Here is a 7,548-nt window from a genome sequence, read left to right on the forward strand (position 1 = left end):
GAGATTGTTCCAACTACTTCTCATAAGTTTTGATTGCTCATGCTTTAATTGGACAAATTATTAGATATTGATGGTTGAATGATATGCATGTGATAATACATGAATAAATCATGATTACCCAATTATATCATACTTGATTATGTAACCTATTTACTATTTCCATCGTCTCACGATAAGTGATCCAATTGACTATTTCACACATGAAAATGATATTTTTATTAAAGTATCTTTATAATGTATTGAGAATTGTGAAAGTAATACTCCAACGTTCCATAATGGGTGACTCATTTGGAATAAAAGAGTGTTCCAAAATGAATGACTCATTTTAATTTCCAATAAATTTTTTCCAATTTTATCTTTAATTAATATTACTTTCAGTATTCTCAATATATGATAAGAATAGTCTAGACGGAGAGAGTATTAATTAGAGGATAAAATTGAAAAAGATGTATTGAAAATTGAAATGAAACATTCATTTTAGGACGGTCCTTTATTCCAAATACATTAGTTATTGTGTGACGAAGGGAGTATATGAATAGAAATTGAAGGGCCTTGAACATAATATCAAGAAATATGTACATTGCCACACTGGTATTGTACATAATAGAAAAAAATTCGTTCCACTATGGGATATGGAATTCATGATATGTAAATATACTTATTGTCCATTCATGATATGTAAATTTGACCATGATAGAAGTGCATGACAAAATGTTGTTTTACTTTAAGAAATAGAGAAACATGATACACCCTTTGAACGAAACAGAATTATATATACAATTTTAAAAAGTTTTATAATAATAAATATACTAGTATAACAGATTCTATGTTGTCGTCTTCCGGCATATTGATTGCCATACGGTGCCTTATTTTAATGACATATAAATACTACTTATTATATAAATACTAATTATATGTATATTATATGTATGTTGCATAAGAATTCAAGTTGGTATGAAATTATTTTTTCAAAAATACAGGATGTTCCTTTGTTTATTTTTAAAATTAATTTTTATAAAGGCTAATTTGCATGAAAGATAAATTGAAATTAAAATTTTAAAAGTTTGGATTTATTAATCACCAAAGTGATCAAATTCATAAAAAACATGTTTGTGATTTAATAAGACATATAAAGATCATTCAAAGATGAATAATGACTTATATAGACTTTTGAATTTGGAGTCTAATGTGACTATTGAATTCTGAGATATGAAAATTTTGAGAATCTTATCTCGAAGAATAAGGAATTCGGGATTCCTACAAATGAAGACCCTTATGAGGAGGATTCTCCATAGATTGTTGCAACACAAACAAAAAGTTTTTCATGGATTGCTGGAACATAATCCTAACTTAGAATAAGAAGAAGAGTCTGAAAGGCTAAGGATCTAGGATTGAAAAAAATTGATAATCAACTTATTTCTTTTATCTAATGGAAGGAAATAGTAAGAATTTTGTATGTAACATTCCTATTATTTTTCAAGTGGAAGATGATCATATGACTTATAAGGAATCAATAGCTTCAAGGGATACCTCTTGTTTAGAATGAAGTATCATAGTGTGATGGTACACTAAATAACAAGTCTAGATTAATGACCAATGATGTTTTAAACAAAAAGGTGTTTATCATTTGATTCATATGCACTAATAGCAAGCACAATGAAAATTAGAGCATTGTTTGAATTATCTTCTTTGCATGACCTTATAGTTCATCAAATGAATGTCAAAACGAAATTTTAATATGGAGATCTCGAAGAGGAGATTTACATGAAGCAACCATAAGGTTATGTGCTTCCTAGTAATAAACAAAAGGTGTGAAAGCTTTTCAAATCCTTGTATGGATTAAAACAAGCACCAAAACAATGACACCAAAAATTTGACTTTGACGTTGTAAGATTCACCAATTAATGGAGAGACACACAACTTAAGGGAAGATTTTTCGACCATTATCAAAATAGAAATTCAAATATTTTGTCATCATCAACAGAGTGATATTGTGAGGAATACATCTTATATCTAGTTCAATTTTGATGAAGACAAAGATTATCAAAGAAGAAAATGATCAAAAAGTGTCATACACATCAATGATGAAGTCGATCAAGAATGTTTAACATAGAAATTCAAGTGAAAATTTGAGACAAGTAAACATAACTAAGGTGCTCATTGCAATTTATACTATACTAATTTAAAGTGCTCATCATTTTATCTATCACTTCATCTAAAAACCTTCTTGCATCATCATGCATGATTATCTAAAAGCCTTATTCGTCTAATTCTTGTGATAAGTGTTTGTACACAAAGTTGTGTGAGAATATTGTGATATTCATTTGTCTCCATGTTGATTATATGATTGATCAATAGCAACGAGATGAATGAAATTTTAGAAACAAAGAGATTTCTAACTTTCACAGGAAATATGAATGATCTTGGACTAGTTGACACACTTTTGGGGATCAAAGTAAAGTGAAATAGTAGGGGTTATCAACTTAGTCAAACACGTTATGTTAAAAAAGTACTTGACAGGTTCAAACACTTACATTTCAAAAAAGTGAGTACTCCATTTGATCCTAATGTTAAACTTCAAAAGAATGATGGAAGAGTTGTGGCTCAATCGAAATATGCAAGTGCATGCAATGTACTAGACCCGATATAGAATTTGTAATAAGTGAAATGAGTAGATTTTACTAGCAATCCAAATGATGAGCATTGGAGGATCATCATTAGGATTTTTGGCTATCCTATGAAAACAAAAAATCTTGGTTTCCATTATGGTAGATTTCTTGGCATATTAGAAGGATATAGCGATACGAGTTTGATATCAAGTGTTGAATATCATAAATCTTCATTTATGTGGATATTTACATTAATCGAGGGTACAATGTCTTGGAAGAGTAAGAAACAAACATGGTTCACTCTCTCAACCATAAAATCATAGTTCGAGGCTTTTACTTCCACTGGTGAAGAAGCTATGTGGTTGAGGGACCTTCTGTTGGAATTTTTCATTAGCTAAGGAGAATGTTTCAAGAGTGTTGATACATTGTGGTAGTCAAGTCACCCTAACTAGAGAATTCAATGAAGTATACAATGGAAAGTATAGGCACATAGGTCTTGGACATTCTTTTGTGAGAAAATTGATTAAAGATGGAATCATTTCACTCACCTATATACAAACGAGCTATAATTTGGTTGATCCATTTACTAAGCCACTGACTATAGACTTAGTAAAAACAACCTCGAGAGGCATGGGGTTGAAACTCCTTGAGTAAGAGTTCCGACAATGGCGGCAACTCAATCTTACATTAACATGATATTAACCCCAAGATTCAATGGATAACAATAAGTCGTTGATTTGGATGTTTGTCGAATATTTTGTGATAATGTTGACCTTTAAAGTGAGGGTTGAGTTTTTTTATTCAAACTCTTAATGAAGTTCTATATCGAGGATATGTATTTTAAGAAATAGATAAAACATGAATTTCACCTATATGAATTTAGAGATGACGTCGTCTCAAAGTGAGAGTTGGAGTTTCTCTCATGAAAAATTCATGAAACAGGAAAGCATATGATCATAAATAAGTACTAGGCGAGATTTGTAGGGGAAGAACCCTTAAAGAATGTGTGTAAGGTAACTCTGGTCTAATCATATGCATGAATGGTTTAAAAGCATTTCTATCTAACATTCCGATTAGACTTTGCGTTATCCTTACTGAAGTTAAGTTTTAAATCGAAATATACCTAACTGTATTAACATTCTTTATTTCTCTTTTTTTGGAATTGATCTTGTCATTATTAGAACAAGTGGGAATTGTTGTAAATTATTAAGAATTAATAATCTTGAGTGTGTTCCAAAATGACAAGAAAATATGCAAGTGAACATTAATTTTGAATTCATAAATAGTCAACACTTGTGAAGTGTTGCAATGAGTTTGAATTCAGAAATAAGCAACACTTGTGAAGTGTTGCAGTAGGTTTGAGTTCAAACATATTGTTGTAGAATGAAAGTATACAACTCTTAAATAATGTTGCAGTAGGTGAAACAATGTAACTTTTGGTAAAAAGTACTTAACTTCTGGCAAAAACTTGTAACTCTTGGTAAAAAATAATTTCGCCAAGGGCCGCAACCTAGTGAAACAACACCAAAATGACATATAAATAATTCATTCCGATTTCAGAAAAACATAACAAAAATAGTGCATCATCATCTTCACATGATTCCAAACACTCTTCCCTACATTTGAATCTCCATCAGTCTTGTACAGATTCAATTAGAAGGCTGAATTAACCTAATGATTCTTGCGTTTCAACTCTAAGACTAAAAAATAGTGCTTGAAATACTTTTAAGAAAATGAACACCATTCATAATTCTAGGTTTGATCCATTTGATTTATAAATTAATTTTTCCAAAAAGATATATTTTATCAAAATTTCTTTAAAACTATGAAGACTCTACGAGTATCCACATTGGGACCAATTTTACCATCAACTTTTAATTAGTGAAAAAAGATAAGTTTGAGCAATATTTGTGTAGTGTGTAATACTGTTAGGAGAATTTTTCTTTCACACTTAAACAAATAGCTTGATATATGTTTTATATACACCATATTCCTACCATAATAGAAGGAATTATCATTTTAGAATATTTTCTATACATATTCCACCAATTATCACCATGCACAAGTTATTACTACTAATGTATAATAATGACATTATATAAGTAGCGTTCTTCTTCCAAGCAAATGCACAAGTTATTACTATGATATTCTACTTAGAATATTTTATTTTATTAATTAAATTCTCTAATTTAATTATAATAAAATAATACTTTAATAAAATTAAAACACTCATTTGTTTGATCATAGAGATTTACTACTAAATTGATAATATAATAATCAAATATATTAATCTAACGTAGACGTCTAACAATACTATCCATTAATTATTTGCTTTAAAGAACCACTACAATCCTAGGATTTACAGTTACTCATAGAATATATTGTTTTAAAAATGTCTTAAATTTAAACAATTTCATAAATAATTAATATACGTGCTTATAAAAAAAGTATATCATATATATAATTTTATTTCATTATTTTAATTAATGGTAGAATCTAATAATTGAATTAAAATATTAAGAGAGAAAATGTCAAACAATACAATTTATTTTGGTTAACCGATATAACCAAATAAAAATATATAAAAGTTAAATAGGTTAGATTACTCATATATTATAACTCATAACACTATGAATTTAAAAAGTAGTTTGGTTCTTCTTTCTCTTGAAATTTCGTAAGGTTTCAATTAACCTAAGGAATCAACTAACATTTCCAAGTTTTGTCACTTATTTCTAATTAGGGTAATGTCCAAACCTTGTGTGCAATTGCACGTTTTTTCTTCTTTCTTGGTTTGTTATTTTTGTTTGTTCTCTACTTAAAATCATTCCCTCAAAATCCGTCTCTTCAACCAATTGATGACTAGCCAAAACAAGCAATGACATAAGTTTCACGTTTTCATGTTCTCAAATTGATAGTCATTTGTATAAAAAAAATCAAAATAAATGATTCTTTTAAATTTCAAAGTAATAGTTCTAATTGTATTCTAAATTGTTTTATCTTTTTTTATTTATGTATTCTTTTAATTTGTATTAAATTGTCAAATAAATCACATATTTTTACACGAGTCGAATATTACTTGTAGAGACGGTGATTAACATAGATGTTGGGAGTTGGAGAAAATCGAAAATAATAACATTTTAAATATTGTAAAACTAAAAGGAGATTTCAAATATATGCAATTAAATATCAAATGGACTAAACTTGTTAACATAACATAATTATTAAATTTATTGATGATTAGAAATATTTGTAAATCATAGACCATTTATGTAAATGGTCAACATTAGGATTTTTTTCATAAGCACTTTTGATATTTAATCTTTATTAACTATTACTTTTGATATATATTAAAATTATATATATATATATATATATATATATATATATATATATATATATATATATATATATATATAATTTTAGTCAAGTTAGTCAACCTAAAATTTATTATTTTAGAAACCCTCGAAACATAGTGGTCCTGATGTATAAACCTTACTTGTAAAAGGATGAAACTCTATTGAAGACATAGCAAAACCTTCTTCATTCTATAAGTTTCTACTCTTCTAAAAGTTGTAGCCTTTTCTTAGTTAATAGTAGATTGTGGTCTTATACAAGGTCCACAATAGTCTTTTGTCATAAAGCGGAACATGATGAACCACGTTTAAATGTATAGAAGTATTATTAGATAGTGATCATAAGTTGAATAGATTTAAATTTCAATCATTAATGTAATTATTTTTTTAATAGTATTTTAAACACTTTCAAAATATTTTAGAGTCAACATGTAGGAACATACCGGATAATTCAATCTATATTTAAGTTTGGATAAGATCTATGAAAACTCGAATGTAGGGAAGATGAAATCTAAAATTTATAGTGAAGATGATGGTTTTTTGTTATGTGATTTTTTGAATCAGGAATGGTCTTTTTATAGGTTAAGTGGTGTTGTTTCACAAGGTTGCGATCATTGATGAAACACACATTTTCAACAATATTTTACACTGAGTGTTGTAATTTTTCATATTTTGACAACTATTGCAACACTTCACAAAGTGTTGCTCTTATCGAATTCAAAATAACAAACTGAAGCAATGATTCTTCGTGCCTAAGTGTTCAAGTGTCGCCTACAAGTCACATTTACGCCCACACCTCACACCTCAATTTTGTCCCTACCTTTTCTCATATCATCTGGCTATAGGCAGTTAAGTTTCATCTTATGCTAAGATGAGAGGTCCATATGTCATTACTTCAAAAAAGCGGTTAAATAAATGTACATTTATCTTAATCGTCGAGTTTTCAAGATGCAAGTTATACAACTTGAATGTTTTGAATCACATATTTTCATAAATAAAACTGGATAAAAAAAGATTAATCAAATGAACATACTTTTTACCCTCGAGTGTTCAGACACAAGTTGTACGACTAGCTCGTTCTTACGCTTGTCTTTCTTTTTAAAAAACAAAATGATCGTTTTGAGTTCATCCTTGTATTAGATTGAAAAGGGATTCTTCAGATGAACATCTTTTTTATCCTTAATTGTTCAGACACAAGCGATACAACTTGCTTTTTATTATGCATGACTTTCTTTAAAAGATTAGAACTCGATCCATTTTAAGTATTTTCTTTTATAACCCAATTGAATTAAAAAGGAATTAATTAGATGAACATCCTTTTAACCCCGAGTGTTTGGAAATAAGTAGTATGACTTAATTGTTCTAACGCTTGTCTTCCTTTCTAAAAATCAATTTGATCCCTTTGAGTTCATCCTTGTATTGGATTGAAATGGAATAATTAGATGAATATCCTTTTTATCCTCAAGTGTTCGGACACAAGTTATACATCTTTCATGTTCTTATTATTGTCTTCCTTTAAAAGATTAGAACTTGATTCGTTGTAAGTATTTTCTTTTATAAATAAATTGAATTAAAAAAGGATTGAT

This window comes from Lathyrus oleraceus, chromosome 7, assembly GCF_024323335.1.
Source record: "Lathyrus oleraceus cultivar Zhongwan6 chromosome 7, CAAS_Psat_ZW6_1.0, whole genome shotgun sequence".
NCBI lineage: Eukaryota > Viridiplantae > Streptophyta > Magnoliopsida > Fabales > Fabaceae > Lathyrus > Lathyrus oleraceus.